The following is a 21590-nucleotide window of genomic DNA, read 5'->3' on the forward strand; positions in this document are numbered from 1 at the left end:
GTCCTATGTAGCTAGGAATATTGGGGGAAACTTCCATGGAAAGAAAGAGAAACCTTTCTTGATTCCCATGGATAGAGAAACCTGCCTTGATTAGACGCAGAATGCCTTCTGTGTTATCAAATGTTTCTTACATCATGTTCTTGTCCACCTCTCTGGATGGGAATATAAGTCTGATTAAACTTAAATGTTAGGCTGAGGTTTAGAGACTTTTCAGTATGGAGAACAGGGAATCATTGAAGTGATGGAATCTGTGACTTAGAAATACCATTCTATAAATGAGGCAAGTATAAAAAATACTTAATCTTTTTCTTGCTCTCAATTCTATTTTCCAATATAATTTTCACCTTCATCCCATGGATCTGGACAAGTTCTGCACAACATTTCTCTAGTTCATCACCCATAATTCCTCATTCAAACATCAGAGATGTTTGGGTAGAAGCTGTAGTTGTGTTCATGGTGGTAATTTCCCTGCACTTATGTGATCGCTGCGAAGTTATTGCCTTTAGGTGCACAATGAAACTAGGTCCTTTATTCTGCTCTGAGGAATACCTGAGACCATCCTTCCATTGATGTACAACTTCTAGATATCTTTGGATTCCATGAATAATGATAATGGCACTATAGTTGTGTCTTTGTTCTGGGTTTGCATCTCCTTCTTTGTTGTACAGTAACTTTACCCTGAGGACAAAGAGTTAAAATCCTATTGGGAGATAGCCTGGGAATTACACAATTTGCAGTACCCATTTATTTCTTTTGTATTGTCACCATCATTACAGAAGTGGAGAATGGCTGCCCAGGACTGAGTGAGGGCTATGTTGTACTTTAATTTGTTTCATGGATTACCAAGACCAAAGAATTCACCACTTCCTTGATGGAATACTGATGTTCCTTGTTGTACAGGCAGTCTGTCAAAAGGACTACCCACCTCTGTTCAGTATATAACTTAAAAGGATCAATAGCCCCATTCCTCCTTGGCTGGTCCTATCAAGGTTTGTGCTGTGCTGACAAAACCTTTGAGAGCCGTGAGCCATCCTGAGACTCTGAAGACATGTTGAGGGCTTAAACGTACGTTCTGAATACTTAGAATGTCTGCTAATGAAACTTGAAAGACACTGTGGCATAATGCCTAGAGTGCTAATGTGGAAGTCAGGAAGAGCAGAGTTAATAAGTGTTAGATAAATGTTTCTTGGATTGATTTAGGAATAATGGGAGGTGAATTTACAGCCAAGTTTTGATGGAACTTAAATAAACATTTAAGGTTGGGGATTAGGGAATTTTCAGGGTGGACAATAGGGAGTCATTTAGTGATGAGATTTAGAAGCACCATCCTGTAAGTGAGGTAAGTATTTAATAAAAACGTAATCCCCCTTTTCTCAGCGACTCTGATTATAAAGAAACATACACAACTACAGAAATTCTGAGCTGGAAGGGACCCTTAATTAGTTGAACCCGTTCAATAATAAGAATTTCCACCATAACATACCTGAAAGGTTGTCTTCTGGACACACTTGAGACTCTCTTACACGAAAAATTTCAAGGCAGAAATAAGGAACTAGGCATGGTAATGGGATTGAACATATGAAATCCTTCTAGATATTAGAGTGAACTCACTGTTTCAGGTGACTTCAGTTAGATAATTTTTTTTCTTCCAGTTCCCCCTCTACCAAAAAAAACATAGAATCTCTTCTAAGAAGTTATTAAAATAAATAGAAAGCACTTATCAAGATACACTGATTTTCATGTTGCTAAACAGACAATAAAGATCCAATAAAATCTCTGAGGAATTTCTCTGGCTCTGCTTCTGCCACTTTGAAGTAAAACCAAGGAAAAAGTTATCAAAGTTTATAAGAGCCATGGTGGTTCCCAGTGCCTCATCTCTCTGGAGCACTGAAAAGATTCTACAAGCTAACATGTCTTGTTAAAGAAGTTTTTTTCTTCCTTTCCTAGAGACCAAATGTGCAATTTGTGGCAGCTGCACTAGGTCAATAGTGATGCCTCTTTCCCAGAACGCATGTTATAGACCACAGGTCATAAGTGCTTCCCTTTGACTGAATCCAAAACAAATAGCCATAATAAAAGGATTATTTCTATAAAATTTGGACTCAGTCAAAAGGCTGCACCAAAGGACCTAGAAGGACTTAAGGCCACATGGCCTTAAGGCCACAGATTCCCCACCACTGGGATAGATTTAGAAGTAGAAGGGATCTTTGGAGGCATATAAAAGTGACAGAATGATATAATTTTGAATCTGAGACAAATCATTCGATATCACATTAATACAAGTCTACACTCCAACCATTGAAGTCACAGAGATGAAAGTTGATCAGATCTGTGAAGACATATTACATCTTACAGAAACAAAACAAAACAAAATAAAACAAAACAAAAGCAGCTGTCACATTCATCATAAGGAGTTAGAATGCTAAAGTAAGAAATTAAAAGATAATTGAAAGGCAAGTTTGACCTTGGAGTACAAAGTGAAACAATGCAGAGACTAATAGAATTTTGTCAAGATAATTTGTGGGCATTCTTTTTCAAAATCCCAAAAGGGGGCCCTAAACATCACTAGATGGTCAATACAAAAATTAGATTCATTATATTTTGCAGCCAAAGGTGGAGAAACTGTATATAGTCAGTTAAAACAAGACCTGGAGCTGACTGTTGTTCAGAACTTGAACCTCTTATTCAGATATTCAGGCTTAAGGAAAGTATGGAAAACTTTCAGACTGTATAGGTATTATCTAAATAGCATAATCTGTGGATATGAATTAGAAGTGATGAATAAAGTTATAGGATTAGATCTATTAGTGTATGTTCATCCTTCATTGCTGAAAAAGACCATGTCATCAGAGAAATAATGACATGACTTGCACTTGACTTTGTTTTGAATGAGGGAGGACCGTACAGGTCACCAACCTCACTTCTCCTTCAGAGCCATCTGAACTCAGTGACCAGATATTCATCAGATGACCTAGGATGAGGCAATTGGGGTTAAGTGACTTGCCCAAGGTAAATCTATTAGATAGAGTGCCTGAAGAACTATGGACAGAGATTTACAATATTACACAGGAGGCAGGAACAAACATTCCCCTCCCCCTCAAAAAAAGAAGAGCAAAAAAGTAAAATGGCTTTTGACAGGGCTTCACAAATAGCTGAGGAAAGTAAAAGGTAAAGGAGAAAGGGAAACATATACTCCACTGATGGCAGAATTACACAAAATAGCAAAAAGAGAAAATGTTTTCTTAAATGAGCAATGAAAAAAACAGAAGAAAATAATAGCATGGGACAGATAAGAGACCTCTTCAATAAAATTAGAGATAATAAGAGAATGTTTCATGGAAAAAACAGGCATATCAAAAGACAATATGACAGGGACTTAATAGATGAAGAAAAGATGGCAAGAATATATAGAAGAACTATACAATAACTATAACCACGTGCAGGAAAGGAGCTGTCCCAGACAGCCCCACCTCTGTGAAGCAGGAGAGGATCCTGAGCCCCAGGGGTGTGGAGCCCACAATCACCAACACCAGGACCTCATGCATGCCTTAACACAGCCAGGGGAATCAGGAAGACACTAGCAGAGGCAGGGTTCACCATCCACTGAGCCTGCCTATACTCTAGCTCAGGAGAGGAGACCTCCTGAAACCAGACCCCTCCTCCCCTACATCTCACTCAGTAAGCTTCAGGGTAACTCCAGGAAAACTCAGAAAGATTTCACCTGGCCTCTGCTTTGGCACACCAGACACCTCAGCACCACGTAAACTGAAGCATTTTAGCTTTTAGCTGAAAGAACCAGAGGCCACAATACAGGAAGCCTGAAGTTCTAAGCAAAAGAACTATGTGTGGAGAGAGAAAGAGAGAGAGAGAGAGAGAGAGAGAGAGAGAGAGAGAGAGAGAGAGAGAGAGAGAGAGAGAGAGAGGTGTGACCTGAATATGAAGGGATGATATCTAAAAAAGAAAACTAAGTGTTGAGAGAAATGTACTAGGAGAAAACGAAATAGAGTGGTAGAATGAAGAAAATCTCCTCACATAAAAGAGGCAAGAATGAGCTTTCAAAATGGAGAGGAATAAGGGGAAAGTGAGAGGGAAAAAATGAGCCTTCCTTAAATCAGATTATGCTTCAGGTGGGAATAACATACACATTTAAGTGGGTATGGAAGTTTATCTTACACTATAGGAAAGCCAGGGTTAAGGGGATAAGAGAAGGGGAGTAATAGAAAGGACAACAGATTGATGAAAGGGGTAGTTAGAAGTAAATAGTTTGGTAGACCGGTCAAAGGAGAAAATAGAATAAACAAAGAGAGGGACAGAACAGAGGAAAATATAGTAAGTCTTTTACAATATGATTGTTGTAGAAGTATTTTGCAAGACTACACATATATAACCTATATCGAATCACTTGCCTTGTCAATTAGGGTGGGTGGGGAGAGAGGAAAGGAGAGAATGTGGAACTCAAAGCTTCAAAAACGAATGGTAAAAATTGTTTATACATGCAGCTAGGAAATATGATATATAGGCAATTGGTTATAGAAATCTATCTTGCCCAGAAGGGAAGGGGATAAGAGAGTGGGGTGATGATAGGACAGAGGACAGATTGGAGGAAAGGGTAATCAGAAAGCATGCTATCCTGGTTTGGGGTAGAGAGGAGATTGGAAGAGAATTTGAAATTGAAAATTTTGAGGAAGTGAATGTTGAAAACTGAAAGTAAATATTTAAAAAATTTAAAAAGAAGGAATAGTTATCAACAAACATCAAACAACTGATTGGTTTTTGATTGAGAAAGGAGTACAACAAGCCTATATGGTGTCACCTTATTCATTTAACTTACATTCAGAGGAAATCATGTGAAAAATGCCAGGGCAACTAAGCAAAAACCAGACTTACTATTGCTAGGAGAAACATTAACAATCTCCAACATGACAATGATACCACTCTGAGGACAGAAAATGAAGAAGAATTAAGGAACCTCTTAGTGAAGGTGAAATAAGAGAATCTAACAGCTATTGTAAAGCTTAAAATTTTAAAAAAAGAAACTAAGATTATGGTAACTGGTCCTGTCACTTCCTGGCAATAGAGGCAAAAGAAATGGAAGTAGTGTCATACTTCATATTCTTTGGCCCAAAAATCACTGCAGATGGTGATTGCAGCCATGAAATTAAAAGATGCTTGGAAAGAAAGCTATGTCTAATCTGGACAGCATACTAAAAAGCAGAGAAATCACCTTGCTAACAAAGGTTATATTGTCAAGCTATAGTTTTTCTAGTAGCAATGTATGGCTTTGGAAGTTGGACTATGGGGAAAACTGAGCACCATAAGAATAATGTTTTCAAATTGTGGTGTTAGAGGAGACTTTGGAGAGTTTCTTGGACAGCCCTAGATCAAATCCATAATTACTTAAACTATTCCTTGGAAGGTTAAATATAGAAGCTGAAGCTTATATACTTTGGCCATATGATGAGAAGACAGGACTTATTGGAAAATACTATGATGTTGAGAAAGACTAAAAGCAAGTAGAAAAGGAGAGGGTAGGGGATAAGATGGATAGATAGTATGATGGAAGAAATTAATTTGAGCTTGGACAGATGTCAGGAAATAGTGGAGAATAGAAGTGCCTGGGGTTCTATGGTCCATGAAGTCACAAAGATTTGAACAGGACTAGACTACTAAACAATAAACAGCAAGAGATCCAAACGTAATTTTACAGATGAGAGAACTGAGGCCCAGAGAGACTGGATGATTTGTCTTATTTTACTCAGATGATCAGTGAAAAAGCTGCAATTAATCTTCCAATCTGGAAGACAGGTGTTATTTTTGTCCTTCCCTGACTACTACCCCAGTACCTTGGAGCCACATTTGGAGTATTATATTACAATTTAGGTGTTATAGAAAGGAGGTTGGTCTTTAATGGTGGCATTTTCTTAATATGATTCTTACTTCTTTGGGTCTTAAAAGAATTAAAAGTATTAAAGAATAGGTCTAGTGTGTGTTTGTGGGGTGCAAGGTATGGTTTACCTGACTCCCACCTACCTCTCTCTAGTCTTATAAAACATGTCAAGCATTCTGAAAGGCTATGTGATATTACCTGTGGCTCCATGATATTTGAGTGGTTTCTTTATGATTTGTTGTGGTGGTTTTTCAGTCATTTCCATCATGTCTGACTATTTATGACTCAATTTGGAGTCTTCTTTAAAAATAATATTGGAGTGGTTTGCCATTTCCTTCTCCAGCTCATTTTACAGATGAGGAAACTGAGGCAAACAGCGTTAAGTGATTTGCCCAAGGTCACAGTTACTAAGTGCCTACGGCCAGATCTGAACTCAGATTTTCTTGACTTCAGGTCCAGCATTCTAACTACTGTGCCACCTGGTTGCCCCTTCTTTCTTCCTACTTGCAATATTTTCTCTTTTACGTCAAAACTCTGGAATTTGACTATGATATTCTTGGAAGTTTTCATTTTGTGACCTCTTTCAAGATATTATCAGTCTATTCTTTCAATTTCTATTTTACTCTCTGGTTCTAAAATGTCAGGGCAGATTTCCTTTATAATTTCTTGAAATATAATGTCTAAATGTGACCAGTAAGGCTGCTTAAAATGACACTGCCCAGGAGCCTGGGGAGGAGAATGACTATGAGCTAACAGGTTGACTCTCCTAGCTCTCCCCCAGAAGGGGAGTTTCTCAGCCTGGAGGAGGAGGTGTAGCTACCCCGTCTCTCCCCCTCTGCCCAAGAGGCCCAGCGCTTTTCTCTTGACCCTGCTTAGAGCTTCCTCTTTTTGCCCCTTTTCTTTCCTGCTTCCTCCCTTCTCTGCTTCACTCTCAATCGAGGGCGACCAATGAATTATCTGGCCTCCCAGCCCCTGCTGTGGAGTCTGGTCACCTTGATGCTTGCTCAAGTGTCCAGGCCTCTGGAGCTGCAAAGAAAGCAGGAGCTGGCATGGTCCCCGCCCCTTCACCAACGTCCCCTGCGCTGGACTAGGCTTCTGAGTCTGAAACTGGAAAAGGGGTGAAGAAATTGAAATCCCAGGAGTTGAAAAAAAAAAAAAAAGGAAGATGGTGGCAAACAGTGTCAGAAAGAAGAGAAGAAATAATTCTCCAGTCAGAGAAACCTAATGCCAGCACTCAGCACGATGGATGCACTATCATGGAGTGCTCTAAGTCAATTCCTTGTGAATGGGAAAAGGCTGTGATGCAAAGATTTTCTGGTAAAACAGCTGGAAAAAATGATGTTTATTTAATCAGAAAATACCATTCAATGAACAAAAGTGGATAGAAGAAAAACCAGCCAGCATTTCTCCAACAAATAGAACAAAGAAGCCCACCATGATGGAAGCTGTTTAAAAAGTGGAGTCCACCTCGATCCCCATTTAATCTTCAAGAAGCACTCTTTCATGACCCATGGTAGCTCCTCATCTCTACCATATTTCTCAATAGGACTTCAGGCAAGATGGTCATACCTGTACTCTGGGAGTTTCTGGAACCATACCTTTCTGCTGAGGTGGCCAGGACCACAGACTGAAGGGAAGTGTCAGAGCTCCTCAAGCCTCTCGGCCTCTACGATCCTAGAGCCAAAACAATTATCAAATTCTCAGATGGATATCTAACCAAACAGCGGAAGTACCTAATTGAACTGCATGGGATTGGAAAATACGGTAATGACTCACACAGAATTTTTTTGTGTCAACAAATGGAAGCAGGTCTATCCTGAAGACCATAAGTTAAATAAATATCATGACTGGCTCTGAAAAAATTATGAAAAACTAAGTCTTAGTTGAAAAGACTTAATGTTTTAAAGCACATTTCTGACTGCGTTTGACTTCCCTTTAAGGAGCGTGCAGTCATCACAACCCCTCTTCATGCTCCTTCCTTGAATAGATTGAAATCATAGCCAACATGTATGGGACCAAGATAAACAAATTTTATTAAATGCTAACTGTGCTCCCCATTGCGTTTGTAACTAAATGTGCCCCCAAAATGCTTTGATACTGCTTTAAATAAATAGTGACCAAATTTCAAAGAAAAAAAGTGATATAATGTTTAGGCCCTATTCATGATCATGGCTTTCAGACAGTCCAATAATTCTTAAATTATGTCTCTTCAATCTGTTTTCCAGGCCAGTAGTACTTTTTTTCTTCTTATGAGCTACTTCACATTTTCTTAAATTTTTTTCATGTTTTTGACTTTTTTTTTTTCTTGATGTCTTATGGAATCATTAGCTGCCAGTTGCCCAATAATTTTTAAGCGACTATTTTCTTCAGTGAGCTTTTGTACCCCCTTGCCATTTGGCCAATTCTACTTTTTTAAGGAATTGTTTTCTTCAGTAAATTTTTGCACCTCTTTTTTCATTTGGCCAATTCTGCTTTTTAAGAAGTTTTCTTTTCAGTGAATTTTTGTATATCATAGTGTGAACTGGAGCAAAATACATTGAACAGAGCCAGAGAATTATTCTACACTATTACAGAAATGTTATGCCAATGATCAACTGTGAAAGACTGGGCTATTCTGATGATATAATATTCCAAGACAATTCCAAAGGATCATGGTGAAAAATTCTACTCACTTCTAGGGAAAGAACTGATGAACTTTGAGCGCAAATTAAAGTAGAGTTTTCTTTATTTTTCTTGTTTTTTTTTTTTTGCGATATGTCTAATATGGAAATATGTTTTGCATGATTTCCCATGTAGAGATGATATCATAAAACTTGCTTTCTCAGTGAGTGGGGAAGGGTAGGGAAGGAAGGGAGAGAATTTTGAGCTCACGATCAAAAAAAAAGAATGTTAAAAATAAGTAAATATTAAATTTCAAAACATAGTTTTCATCTACTAATAAAAAACTGCAAATTGTAATAGGTTAGTAGTATACCTTGCATAAAATGTATGCACACTGAATTATAAATTAAGCAATTGTATATAGCATTTTTGGATAAATCAAGTGTATCTTTCAACTTTAAGTCTTACAAACAAGATGAAAGCTATAATAAATTTCAATTCCTTTGGAAAAAAGAAAATCAAAGAAAACTGAAAGGATGTTTACAAATTTGGTATTAATTAAAGAACTTATAGTATGTGAATATGATGGAATCTTATTATTATGTTGTTGTTTATCCGTCACTCTCAAAGAGGACTAATGACCTGAAAAGAGTGATATCATGACTTGAAAGTCAGTTGGATTTAAGATAAGCACAGCAATTCAAAATTATCAACCTCACTCTCTCCTCCAGAGTAATCTGAGTCCAATGTAAAGATATAAGTCAAGATGACTGGCGATGGCCCAATATGCAGTGGAAGACCTTCGACTTTTTTAGCTAAGGTATTTCCCAGGTCTCAGTTTGTTTGAGGCAATGTCCATTCAGTGGTTAAGGGCTGGGTAAGAATTGAGACAAAAACATGATTTAAGTTGCCGTTAAAAAAGAATTAAAGTAGGAGGTGAAAACCCTCAGAGTTTTGGGGCAGAACAAAAACAATTGTTATTTCCACTCAATCTGAGCCAAAAAAGCTCAAAGCAAGAGAGGCCGGAATCTTTCACTAGTCAATCAATGAAAACCAGAGTGATTTAGGTTTAAAGTCATAAGCTCCATTTGAATCACAAAGGGATTTTTCAAGGTCTGTTTTTTCAGAGTGATATTTAAAGAAATCATAAATGAATACTACCTGAGACAAAAAGTTAATTGTCCTAGTTTTTTTTTAAAAAAATGATAAAATAAATAAATCAATAAAGAAGGAAAAAACCTAACCCTCAAACCCCAAGATCAAAATTACATTCCTTTGAACAAGTTGTTGCTGTTGTGTTCATCCTTCTTTTTCGAAGATCATGACATCAGAGATATGATGACAGGACTTGCACTTGACTTTGTTTTGAACACCCATATGTATGGGTATGACTCTGCATGTATACAGAGTGATTACTGTGTTACCAGAAATGGTGAAAAACATGATTTCAGAAAAACCTGGAGGACTTAATGTGGAGAGAAGTAACAGAACTGGACGAAATTTATATAATAGTATTTATATTGTGAAGACAAAATTTGGAAGATGCTAATTAATAAAATGATGAAATATGCTATTCATCTCCAGGTGGAGAACTGCTATACTCAGATTGAAGCATATTGTCTTTTGTTTCTTTTCCTTCCTTCCTTCCTTCCTTCCTTCCTTCCTTCCTTCCTTCCTTCCTTCCTTCCTTCCTTCCTTCCTTCCTTCCTTCCTTTCTTTCTTTCTTTCTTTCTTTCTTTCTTTCTTTCTTTCTTTCTTTCTTCCTTTTTTGGTGTTGACTAAGGTAAGATTTTTTTTCTTGCAGAGCTAAGCATATGTATATTGTTTTTCAAACTCAATTAGTGGGGGAAGGACAGAATAGAGGAAGTAAATTTAGAACTGAAAATAAAATAAAATTGAATTAGAAAAAATAAGATTTTATTGTAATCAATTGAATTGACTTGTGTATCCTTACTATTGGAAATATGGTGTGTGGTGGGGAGGAGTTGATGAGTTAGTGTTCTAGTTCAGAATTATCTTCATACTTCCTAACACATTTTTTTTTTAAACCATATTTTGGTTCTTGATGTCCTGGATCCTTCAAAAACTGAAATTGCATCACTAAAACTTTTTATCACTGATTTTTCATGTTTTTATACATATGTTCTATTTTGGAGAAATTTGAGAAGTCTTGAGAGTCAGCAAAAAAATGTCTAGGCCTCCATATTGTTGGTCACATTATTGAGAAATTATAACAGTCTTTTAATTGCCAAACGTAATGGGCTTTTCTCAATCTAAATTTTCCTTGCCCTCTGGAGTATTTGACAATATGGATGATGTTCTGTATCTGGATAGTCTTTTCTCTCTGGATTGTTATGAAATTATTCCTTTTTGTCTGTATGGCTTTTCAGTATGCTTTGCTGTTTCTTCATCCATGTCAAGTCCACTATTTGTGAAATACACACACATACACATACATACACACATATGCATATTCCCTCCAACTACCCTAATACCTAATACTGAGAAAGGTCTGATGAGTTACAAATGTCATCTTTCCATGGAGGAATGTAAACAGTTCAACTTTAATGAGTCCCTTATAGTTTCTCTTTCCTGTTTACACTTTCATGCTTTTCTTGATTCTTGTATTTGAAAGTCAAATTTTCTATTCAGCTCTGATTATGCTTGGAAGTCATCTATTTCATTGAAATTCCATTTTCCCCCTGAAGTATACTCAGTTTCACTGAGTAGGTGATTCTTGGTTCTAATTCTAGCTCTTTCGATCTCTGGAATATCATATCCTAAGCTCTGTGATTCATTAGTATAAGAAGCTGCTAAATCTTATGTTATCCTCATTTTGTGTCCTCAGTACTTGAATTGTTTCTCTCTGACTGCTTGAAATATTTGCTTTTTGACTTGTGAAGACAAGAATTTTACTACAATATTCCTAGGAGTTTTCCTTTTGGGATCTCTTTCAGGAGGTAATCAATGAATTCTTTGCATTTGTATTTTATGCTTTGCTTCTATAATATTTGGACAGTTTTCCTTGATAATTTCTTAAATGCCTTACCTAAGATCTTTTTAATCAAGCCTTTAAGGTAGTCCAATAATTTTAAAATTATCTCTTCTGCATTCATTTTCCCGGTGAGTTGTTTTTCCAATGGATACTCCCCATTTTCCTCTTTTTTCATTCTTTTAGTTTTGCTTCATAATTTCTTGATTTCTCATAAAATCATTAGCTTCCATTTGCTCCCTCTTGATTTTTAAGGAATTATTTTCTTTAGTGAGCTTTCACACCTCTTTTTCCATTTGGCCCATTCTGTTGTTTTAGGCATTCTCCTCCTCATTGAATTTTTGGACCACTTTTGCCATTAGGTTTAGTCTAACGTTAAAGGTGTCATTTTCTTCAGCACTTTTTTTTGAGTTTCGTTTAGCAAGCTGTTGACTTATTTTTCATGATTTTCTTGCATCACTCTCATTTCTCTTCCCAATTTTTTCTCAGCTTCTCTTACTTCACTTTCAAAATCATTTTTGAGCTCTTCCACGGCCTGAGGCCAATTCATATTTTTTGGAGGCTTTAGAAGTAGGAGCTTTGACTTTGTCGTTTTCTGGTTGTATCCCTTGATCTTCCTTGTCACCAATCACGTAACAAAATACCTCTTCACTGTGAAAATAATGATCTATAGTCTTTCTTCCCCCATTTACTCATCTTCCCAGCCAATCACTTGACCACTGAACTCTTTGTTAAGTGGAATGCTCAGAAGAAGCTGCAGGTTAGTCAGTGGCTGTCACTGCTCTGAGACTGAGGCTAGACTGAGGCCTGGGGCTGGGGCTGAACCATGCTCCCATTTGCTAGGTGATAGATCCTTTCAACTGACCTTCTAAGCTGTGTTTGGTGTTTGTGGTTGAGAAGTCTGGAAACCACCACAGCCACCAGCGATTCAGTCCCATAAGTCCTTCAACAGCTCCATCTGCACAGGCACTACCCAATGCAAACTCTATTCCACCCCAGGCCCAGTCCAACAGACCTTTCCTATTCACCTTCCAGATTGTCTTGGGCTGGAAATTTGCTTCAGTCTGTCATTTTGGGACTTCTGTGGCTTTAGAAGTCTTTTAGACTTATTTTTACAAGTTTGGTGAGGGATTTGGGGGGGAGAGCTCAAGTGGGTCCCTGCTTTTATTGTGCCATCTTGGTTCCAGCCCCCAAATTCTTCAGTTTTAAGGTGTTCTTTTCTTTAGTATTTTTGTATCTCTTTTATCAATCTATTTTCCAATTTTTTCCTTTACATCTATATTTATTCTTAAATATTTTTTGAGAAGTTCCAAGAATTCTTTTTGAACTTGTGTCCAATCCATTTTTTCTTTGAGGCCTTTCAGGTATTGTCTATGATGTCCTTGTTTTCTTCTGGGTTTCTTTCTTGATGTACCCTGTCTACGTAGTAACTTTCTATGATCAAGTTGGTTTTTTGTCATTGTTTGATTATTTCTTACACTATTTCTTAACTTTGACGTTCATGTCATAATCATGCTCAACCTTTAGGGTTGAAGGAACACTCTTCCAAACTTTAGTTTTTTTCTACTGCTATTTTCAGAGTTAGTTTTGGGGATCTGAAAGTTTTTAGTTCTTTCAAGGTGATATGGTTTACTGAGAGGTGTGGTCACTGCTTTTCTGGTCTTCACTCTGACCTATGAGTCTCTACAATAACTTCTCTAAGCTCCGGAAATTATGACCTGAGCTCCATTGTAGTCTCCAGAGTATTTTTTTTCAAATTGAGCTGACACTCTTATGAAATGTTAATTTAAGAGGTCAGCCTTCTCCCTCTCCCCAAACTGGAGTTTCTTCTTGTTTTGAAACTGTATTAGCGTAATGACAAAAACAGCTACTGACAAACCTGAATAGAAAAAAAAAAAAACTATTTCAACAGTAATGCTTAACAGCTGGTTTACCTTTTCTTTTCTTTCTAAAGACTGTGTGTGTGTGTGTGTGTGTGTGTGTGTGTGTGTGTGTAGATAGATGGATAGGTAGGTAGGTAGGTAGGTAGGTAGACAGATAGATAGATAGATAGATAGATAGATAGATAGATAGATAGATAGATACATAGATACATAGATACATAGATACATAGATACATAGATACATAGATATAAACACACTCTCCGGAAAACAACAATGGTTTAGACTCACTAAATAAATTCAAGTGAGATGAGACAACAAGCACTCTCAGGAAACACAAAGTTGAGTCGAGATGTTTTGGGGGTTCACCTTGCCCCATCTTCTGGCCACTGGTTGAGTCTTGATGGAGAAACTTGCCTAATGCTAAGCAAAGAGAGAGGAAGCCTGTAGTGTCACATGTGAAGGGTGGAACACAGGAACGAACAGGCAGGAAAGTGGCATTCATTAAGACATTTCTCAGGGTGGATACTCCATGGAGGACTTTGTAGACTGGAACCACCCCCTACTGCTCACATGTTTGACTTTGTCCTCAGTGTTCCATTTAGTACAGCAAATTCCCGTATCCACACCATCTATGATAGTGATGCAACCTCTCTTGGTGGTCTCTATCACATTACTTATGAGTTCTTTGGTTCCCCAAACTCAAATACTCTGATGAGTCTATTTCACACAATCAGTTTGACCCAAGCCACAGCTTCTACATACTGCTTTCTGTTCTCAGGGCCATAATCCAAACTCATCCATCCAGCAAGGATGCCAGAGTCCAATGTGACTTGACCAGTCTTCACATTCTCATCAAACTTGTCTGCTATGATGAAGTCAACAGACAAAGTTATCTTCACATCATTCTTCTCAGCCTTAGCCATCAGGTCTTTCACAATCTTCACCAAAAACAGAAGTTAGAATCTCCATGTTGTTGAGCACCCTGAGGAAAATGAAACTCCTCCTCCCACCAATGATCATCTCATTGACTTTGTCTAGCATATTGTTGATCAACTAGATTTTGTCCACAACTTTAACTCCATCTAATATGATCAGAAAGGGACTCTCTGAGCTATCCAGGGCCTTAGCAAAATAAGTCAGCTCCTTTTTCATGAGGAAACCACGCGTCTTCTGGGAAAAATTCACTACCACCATGGATCTGTGGGCATGGTGAGAAGTACCCAAAGCATCATTGACATAGATGTCCCCCAGCTTGAAGAGGGATGATTGGAAGTCTTCTACTTTGGTTGGTTCAGCTTTGGTCTTATTCCCAGAAGCATCTTTGCCTTTTCCTTCTTCTGCATTGAAGCAAAGATTCTCCAGGAAAATGAAATATTATTAGGTGGGTTAGCACAGGTTTACTCCACCTCTGGATCCACACTATCCTTAATGAGCAGAATATCTTTGCCCAGCAAGGATTTGAGTTCTGCAGCCATGGACTCAAAGGAGTATTCATCAGGCATGAAGATAATCTCAGATCATCTAAGTGACTCATCAGAACAATTGAATTAGCTATATTATCCAAGCAGTAATTGATACTAGGGCTAGCAGACTTGATTCTCTGGTTGTTGGTTATCACTTTGTTCTTCGTAGGAACATTAAATCCACCCTCACGATTACCCTTTTCCCTCTTAGATCCACCTTGTCCAAGGTCAGTTTGCTGGAAAGAAACATGTTGACAGTGAGGAGATGTCTGTGGCTGTGGGTGCATGTAACTGGAGCTGAGGCTGCATGACCTAGGGACTGCACTGCACATACAAGTCAGGGCCTACTGCCCATCCAAAAATGTAAATCAGCCTCTGCTCTTCTCTAATCACAAGTGATAGTGCTTCTTTCTGCCCAGAATCTGAGACAAAGAACCCACTTTGCTGAACACGCACAAGTTCTCCTTCCTGCCCTGCAATTGCAAACAGAATTTATGTTTCTACCTCACAAGTATCAGTGTGCTAGTATTCCTTCTTCTGACCAGGAACTGTGCATGGGCAATACAATAGGGTCCTCCACCCAGTGCCAGCAAAGGGTCCTCCTTAGTTTTCTCCTTCTGAGCACCTGTCTTATCCCCTAGAATCCATGTGTTGAAAGGTCCTGAAAGTGCTGCCTTACTAATGCAGCCAATCGCTACATGCAACCTGTAGTGCCTGCACTGATCTCCTAGGGTCCACCACCACTTTGGTGAAACAAACCTTTATTGTCACCATCCTAAGTTGTAGTTGTCTAGAAAATTGTTTCACCTCAGACTTTTATTGATTCTACCACTCCAGAATTCAGCTTGAGACATTCTTTAAAAATTGTTTGGAGGGAAACTTTGCTGAGTTCATGTTACTCTGCCATCTTGTCTCCCCAAAGTAATTTTTCTATAATCTTCATTTGTCCTTCTTCGGGTATATTCTGGCTTTATTTTTCTGGACAAGTATATCAGTATTTTTTCAGTACCCCAGGAGACTCTCTAAGATTGAAAATTAGAGAACAGTTTCTGATATGTATTGGTAGAGGGAGTTTCCCTGCTACTTACTGCCTACACTAAATAATTCCAAGTATGAACAAAAGCAAACACCAAAAACCAACACCCTTTACCAATTACCAAACTTACAGCCCAGAACAGAATCTATTTTTGTAGAAAAAATATACTTTGGACATTTTATTTCATATTTGTAATCAAAAGTAGATTTTCTTAATTAAAATTGTTAATGAGGATGACTTTTGAAGCATTTATGAATAAATTTAGAGAAGTAGCAAAGAACAGGAGTGGAGTCAAGATGGCAGAGTAGAAGGATGGACCTGCTCTATCTCCCCCTGCAAAGGTTAAAATATGTGTAAAAAAATTACTCTAAACAAATTGTAGAGCAGCAGAAATCACAAAATGACAGAATGAAACAGGGTTCCAGTCTAAGACAGCCGGGAAGGCCAACAGGAAAGCTCTATTGCACCAGGTTCTGAACAGAGGGGAGTTTATCATGGGCTACACTGCAGAGAAAGGACTGGAGCAGGTTTCAGAGTGCTGAATTACAGGTAGCTGCTGCAGTTTCCAGATTTCTTTTTATTTTATTTTATTTTATTTATTTTTAATTTAACTTTTAACATTCATTTTCACAAAATTTTGGGTTCCAAATTTTCTCCCCTTTCATCCCCTCCCCCCACCCCCAAACACCGAGCATTCTAATTGCCCCTATCACGAATCTGCCCTCTCTTCTATCATCCCTCTCTGCCCTTGTCTCCATCTTCTCTTTTGTCCTGTAGGGCCAAATAACTTTCTATACCCCTTTACCTGTATTTCTTGTTTCCTAGTAGCAAGAACAATACTCGACAGTTGTTCCTAAAACTTTGAGTTCCAGCTTGTCTTCTTCCCTCCCTCCCCACCCCTTCCCTTTGGAAGGCAAGCAATTCAATATAGGCCATATCTGCGTAGTTTTGCAAATGACTTCCATAATAGTCGCGTTGTATAAGACTAACTATATTTCCCTCCATCCTATCCTGTCCCCCATTACCTCTATTCTTTCTTTTGATCCTGTCCCTCCCCATGAGTGTTTACCTCAAATAGCTTCCTCCTCCCCATGCTCTCCCTTCCATAATCCCCCCCACCCTGCTTATCCCCTTATCCCTACTTTCCTGTATTGTAAGATAGGTTTTCATACCAAAATGAGTGTGCATTTTGTTCCTTCCTTTAGTGGAATGTGACGAGAGTAAACTTCATGTTTTTCTCTTACCTCCCTTCTTTTTCCCTCCACTAAAAAGTCTTTTGCTTGCCTCTTTTATGAGAGATAATTTGCCCCATTCCATTTCTCCCTTTCTCCTCCCAATATATTTCTCTCTCACTGCTTGATTTCATTTTTTTGAGATATGATCCCATCCTCTTCAATTCACTCTGTGCACTCTGTCTCTATGTGTGTGTGCATGTGCATGTGTGTGTGTGTGTGTGTGTGTGTGTGTGTGTGTGTGTGTGTGTGTAATCCCACCCAGTACCCAGATACTGAATAGTTTCAAGAGTTACAAATATTGTCTTTCCATGTAGGAATGTAAACAGTTCAACTTTATTAAGTCCCTTGTGACTTCTCTTTGCTGTTTACCTTTTCATGCTTCTCTTCATTCTTGTGTTTGAAAGTCAAATTTTGTTTTCAGCTCTGGTCTTTTCATCAAGAATGCTTGAAAGTCCTCTATTTCATTGAAAGACCAATTTTTCCCCTGAAGTATTATACTCAGTTTTGCTGGATAGGTGATTTTTGGTTTTAGTCTTAGTTCCTTTGACTTCTGGAATATCCTATTTCATGTCCTTCGACCCCTTAATGTAGAAGCTGCTAGATCTTGTGTTATCCTGATTGTATTCCCACAATACTTGAATTATTTCTTTCTAGCTGCTTGCAATATTTTCTCCTTGACCTGGGAACTCTGGAATTTGAACACAATGTTCCTAGGCGTTTCTCTTTTTGGATCTCTTTCAGGTGGTGTTCTGTGGATTCCTTGAATACTTATTTTGCCCTCTGGTTCTAAAATCTCAGGGCAGTTTTCCTTGATAATTTCATGAAAGATGATGTCTAGGCTCTTTTTTTGATCATGGCTTTCAGGTAGGCCCATAACTTTTAAATTGTCTCTCCTGGATCTATTTTCCAGGTCAGTTGCTTTTCCAATAAGGTATTTCACATTATTTTCCATTTTTTCATTCTTTTGGTTTTGTTTTGTGATTTCTTGGTTTCTCACAAAGTCATTGGCCTCCATCTGTTCCATGCTAATTATGAACCAACTATTTTCTTCAGTGAGCTTTTGAACCTCCTTTTCCATTTGTCTAATTCTGCTTTTGAAAGCATTCTTCTCCTCATTGGCTTTTTGAACCTCTTTTGCCAGTTGCGTTAGCCTATTTTTCAAGGTGTTATTTTCTTCAGCATTTTTTTGGGTCTCCTTTAGCAGGGTGTGGACCTGCTTTTCATGCTTTTCTTGCATCTCTCTCATTTCTCTTCCCAGTTTTTCCTCCACCTCTCTAACTTGATTTTCAAAATCCTTTTTGAGCTCTTCCATGGCCTGAGCCCATTGGGTGGGCTGGGATACAGAAGCTTTGACTCCTGTGTCTTTCCCTGATGGTAAGCATTGTTCTTCCTCATCAGAAAGGAACGGAAGAAATACCTGTTCACCAAGAAAGTAACCTTCTATAGTCTTAATTTTTCCCCCTTTTATGGGCATTTTCCCAGCCAGTGACTTGACTTCTGAGTATTCTGTTCACACCCACTTTGCCTCCAGATCCACCCAGACAGTGCTTGGGTCTCAGATTCAAATGCTGCTTCCCAGCCTCAGGGCTTTGGGCGGAGGCAGGGCTGCTATTCAGTGTGAGATTAAGTTCAAGTGCTCAGGTGGGGGCAGGGCCGCCTCACAGGCTCAGTTCCCCTCAGGGGGTTTGTGCAGAGACTTTCAACAATGGATCTCGGCTCCTGCGTGCTTGGGGAGCCCTGGTCTGCTGCCGCCCCCGCTGCTGCCTCCTGAGGGGGCCCGAGTTATGGGGAGACCCCACTCCCCTCTTGGCAAGCCGAGAAGACCCTCTCACCAACCTTTGGGGCCTGTGGGTAGAGGGACCTGCGTGGCTGCTGGAGATTCTGTCCCTGAAGCCTGCTCGGTTCTGCTCCTTTCAGTGCCTTGTGACCAAGGCAGGGCTGGGCTCCGCTCTGGGTCTGGTGAGTGACGGACCTTTTGCAAGAGGTTTTCAGGACTCTCTGGAACAGAAATCTCCTCCACTCCGTTGTTCTGTGGCTTCTGCTACTCCAGAATTTGTTGGAAGTTCTTCCTTACAGATATTTTATGGGCTGTGGGTTCGGAGCTAGCATATGTGTGTCTTTCTACTCTGCCATCTTGGCTCCGCCCCAGTTTCCAGATTTCTTAAACCACAAGTGGTAAAGATAGTTTCAAAGGTCAGTAAGAAAGTTCATTCACCTGAGCGAGAGGGGAGCCTGGTCCTAACTCCAGCCCTGGCCCCAGGGCAGGGGCAGCCACTTCAGCAGTAGTCACCACCTTTGGAGTCCTCTGCTTAAAGAACCTGGGGGAATCAAACAGCTGGTCTTGGTTTCAATACTGAGTAGCAGTCCTGGGCTGAGGAGAAGCACTTGCGTGGTGGACCTGATGGTGGCTATGGAGAGGGAATCGTACTCACAGTTCCAGGGCAGAAAAGAGTGCTTGTCGTTGCTCACAGACCAGAGCACAGGCCAGGGGAAGAATAAAGCCCTTTCCCCTGATTGTGCTCCCTTGGAAGAACTGGGATGTAGATACCTAGAGATGTCTTGGAGAACAGCTGCAGAAAATCTCTGAAGTCCAGAGTAGCATACCCTCCACTTGACAAATGACTCAAAATTCAAGTAACTGACTGGCAAAATGCCCAGAAAAGGGAAAAAAAATAAGACTATAGAAGGTTACTTTCTTGGTGAAAATGTATTTTCTTCCATCATTTCAGATAAGGAAGAGCAAAGCATACATTCAGAGGAAGAGAGCAAGGTCAAGGCTTCTACATCTAATGCCTCCAAAAATATATGCAGTGGTGTCAGGCTATGGAAGAGCTCTAAAAGGACTTTGAAAATCAAGTAAATGAGGTGAAGGAAAAATGGGGAAGAGAAATGAGAGTGATGCAAGAAAATCATGAAAAGCGAGTTAACAGATTGCTAAAGGAGACACAAAAAATTACTAAAGAAAATAAAACCTGTAAAAATAGACTATCTCAAATGGCAAAAGAGGTCCAAAAAGCCAGTGAGGAGAAGATTGCTTTAAAAAGCAGAACTGACCAAATGGACAAGGAGGTCCAAAAGGTCACTGAAGAAAATAATTCTTTAAAAATTAGAATGGGAGCTAATGACTTCTTGAGAAATCAAGGAAGTATAAAACAAAACCAAAAGAATGAAAAAGAGAAGAGAATGTCATATCTTGTTGGAAAAAGAAGTGACCTGGAAAATAGATCTAAGAGAGGTAACTTAAAAATTATTTTTCTTCCTGAAAGCTATGATACATAAAAAATCCTAGAACCCATCTTCGAAGAAATTATCAAGGAAAGCTGCCCTAAAATTCTAGAACCAGAGGGTAAAATCAAAATGGAAAGAATTCCCTGGTCACCCCCTGAAAGAGATCCCAAAAGGAAAACTATTAGGAATATTATAGCCAAATTCCAGAGTTCTCAGGTCAAGAAAAACATACTACAAGCAGCCAGCAAGCAACAATTAGAGTATTCAGCAAATACAATCAGGATAATACAGGATTCAGCAGCTTCTACACTAAGGGATCGAAGGGCATGGAATATGATATTCCAGAGGTGAAAGGAGAAAGGGTTAAAACCAAGAATCAATTACCCAGCAAAACTGAGTATAATACTTCAGGGCAAAAATGGAATTTTAATGAAGTAGAGAACTTCTAAGCATTCTTGTTGGAAAGAGGTGAACAGAAAAAAATTGATTTTCAAATAAAAGAATCAAGAGAAAAAGGATAAGGAAAACAGGAAACAGAAGCCTTAAGGATCTCTTTAAAGTTTCCCTGTTTACATTCCTACATGGAAAGATGTTATTTTTAACTCATGAGACCTTTTTCAGTATTAGGATAGATAGAGGGAATAGATAGATAGATGATATATAGATAGGCAGATAGATACAGATAGGTGTGTATGTGTATGTATGTATGTATGTGTATATTATGCATGTGCAGGTATGTATATGTACATAGGTGTGTGTGTATGTGTGTGTATATATATATATGTATATATATATATACACATACATATTTATGTGTGTATATATATATATATATATATATGTATACATAGAGAGAGGGCACAGGGTGAGCTGAATATGAAAGGAGAATACCTAAAAGGTAAAATTTACTGTTGAGTGAAATGTACTAGGAGTAAGAAAAAGGGAAAAGTATAATGTAGCAAATCATCTCACATAAAAGAGGCAAGAAAGAACTTTTACAATGGAGGGGAAGAGGTGAGGTGATGAAAGGAAATAAGTGAGCCTTACTCTCATGGTATATGGCTTAAGGAGGGAATTACAAACTCAATTGGGTATGGAAATCTATTTTACCTTGCAGGAAGGCAGGGAGTAACAGGATAGGAGAAGGAAGGTAATAGGAGGGACAGCAAATTGTGGAAAGGGATAATCAGAAGCAAACATCATTGTGGGAGGACAGATTAAGGAAGAGAAGGGAAGAAACGGAGGACAGGATAGGACAGAGGGA

The 21590-nt window shown here is 38.7% G+C and overlaps 2 pseudogenes; one reads left to right on the plus strand and one right to left on the minus strand.

The window, feature by feature from the left end:
• The first annotated feature begins 6835 nt into the window (after positions 1-6835).
• LOC140517283 (methyl-CpG-binding domain protein 4-like) lies at positions 6836-7774 on the plus strand (annotated as a pseudogene).
• Positions 7775-13877: 6103 nt separating this feature from the next.
• Positions 13878-15077, minus strand: LOC140517287 (phosphoglycerate kinase 1-like; annotated as a pseudogene).
• Positions 15078-21590: the final 6513 nt, after the last annotated feature.

Source organism: Notamacropus eugenii, chromosome 1, assembly GCF_028372415.1.
Source record: "Notamacropus eugenii isolate mMacEug1 chromosome 1, mMacEug1.pri_v2, whole genome shotgun sequence".
NCBI lineage: Eukaryota > Metazoa > Chordata > Mammalia > Diprotodontia > Macropodidae > Notamacropus > Notamacropus eugenii.